General features: G+C 35.6%; 1 pseudogene; it reads left to right on the top strand.

The window, feature by feature from the left end:
- The first annotated feature begins 323 nt into the window (after nucleotides 1-323).
- On the top strand, nucleotides 324-1,103 carry LOC110544725 (cytotoxic granule associated RNA binding protein TIA1-like; annotated as a pseudogene).
- Nucleotides 1,104-2,151: the final 1,048 nt, after the last annotated feature.

The following is a 2,151-nucleotide window of genomic DNA, read 5'->3' as shown; positions in this document are numbered from 1 at the left end:
AAATAATTGACAAAATTCGAGCAATTTCTGTATTTTATCAATAATATAGATAGGATAAAGTCACTAATTAGATATTTACGGTGAATAAATAGGAAGTTAAATCAAAATCAAGTGACAAAGTGCAAACTTATATCAACAGTATACATATAGAGAATATGAAAAAGGAGGAATGAAAAAAAAAACCTTTAACATACATAGATAATCTAAAAGAAATGCACACAAAACAGATATTAAATTAAAACATGTAAAAAGTGGTGAATGGTCACTAAATAATAATCAAACTATTGATTTGTCAAGGGAAAAAAGCAATTGCCCTAGTGGTAAAAGACATGGCTACGGGGAAGTCTAAGGGATATGGCTTTATCTCCTTTTTCAACAAATGGGATGCAGAAAATGCCATTCAGCAGATGGGTGGCCAGTGGCTTGGTAGAAGACAAATCAGAACTAACTGGGCAACCCAAAAGCCTCCAGCACCAAAGAGTACATATGAGTCGAACACCAAACAGCTGTCATATGATGAGGTTGTAAGTCAGTCTAGCCCCAGCAACTGCACTGTGTACTGTGGAGGGGTGACGTCAGGATTGGCAGAACAACTAATGCTTCAAACTTTTTCTCCATTTGGACAAATAATGGAAATTCAAGTCTTCCAAGATAAAGGATATTCATTTGTTCGGTTCAATTCCCATGAAAATGCAGCACATGCAATTGTTTCTGTTAATGGTACTACCATTGAAGGGCATGTGGTGAAATGCTATTGGGGCAAAGAGACTCTTGATATGATAAATCCCATACAACAGCAAAATAAAGTTGGATATCCACCAGCATATGGCCAGTGGGGCCAATGGTATGGAAATGCATAACAGATTGGCCAGTATGTGCCTAATGGTTGGCAAGTACCTGCTTATGGAATATATGGCCAGCCGTGGAGCCAGCAGGGATTCAATCAGACCCATTCTTCTGTACCGTGGATGGGACCCAATTACAGTGTGCAGCCACCTCAAGGGCAGAATGGCAGCATGCTACCTATTCAACCTGCTGGGTATCGAGTGGCAGGGTATGAAACCCAGTGAAAACAGACTACAGAATGGAAGCCAGTGGCATGAAGCCACAGGAGGGTAGGAAAGTTGTTGTTTACTTAAAGATTTATCAAATCAGTCAATACAAATGCCAGATACAATGCATTTATTTAAATTCTTTTAATCATGAAATTACTTTTCATCCACATTGTTTTAAAAAGGAACAAGATGGTAGACGTCTGCCAATTTTTGCCTTCATTATCTTTTTTGATAAGGTTTCTCAGATCCTTGTTTCAAAGACAAATGCAGGGATTGCTGCCACTTTTTTAAGAAAAATAAGAGGCAGAAAATTGCACAATGTTGAACTTTTTTTCCACTAAAATAGCGTGCAGTTTTAGTTTGCATTCCTGATGATTTAAAACATGTAATATAGATGTAAAAAGAAAAGCCAAACTTGTGCAAAGTCTAGGAGTTCTTTATGACTTTCAGCACAGTTCTGTGTTAGGTTTAAAGAGTAGGCATTGTGTGAGCTATACCATCTCCACTATTATCCCTTTGAAAATTTTAAGTATAAATTATTAGTTTATATAATTTTGTATATACATTTTTTCACAAATTTGTCCTGCCTTATGAAAATTCTGTAAAATATTATTAAATGAAAAGAAATGATGTTCACTTAGATTGCAAACTTTTCTCAGATGGACTGATAATTGCATTCATCTTGTTTTTATATGAGAAGGTGCCTCAAGGATTCCCTTTTGGATTTGTTTAAAAGGATTTTTATCTTCTGTGATAAACTTTGCCATGTACTAGGAACTAGAAGAACAAGAGATTTGTTACTGAAGAGCACCTGCAATGTGGTAAGTGGTCACCTACATCAGTTCATGTGTCAACGTCTACAGTTTAAATGTGCTATTTTCTAAAATATTTCAGCAGTTAGCAAAATTTGTATGTCATTTTCTTCCTATAGGTGTCATGAAGAGTAGACATGAGAGAGGTTTTACATTTATTTGCATGTGAATATCACATACATACTTCGGTAGTCTTTGATACAAACTCATCTGCTCTTGTTTTTCAAAAATTTTGAGACACAACGTTGTATGTAAAGGAATATATTAGTTTGATGTTTTCTAGT

Source organism: Meriones unguiculatus, chromosome X (assembly GCF_030254825.1).
Source record: "Meriones unguiculatus strain TT.TT164.6M chromosome X, Bangor_MerUng_6.1, whole genome shotgun sequence".
Taxonomy (NCBI): domain Eukaryota; kingdom Metazoa; phylum Chordata; class Mammalia; order Rodentia; family Muridae; genus Meriones; species Meriones unguiculatus.
Note: the sequence above shows the minus strand (reverse complement) of the source record. Positions and strands in the feature narration are given on the sequence as shown.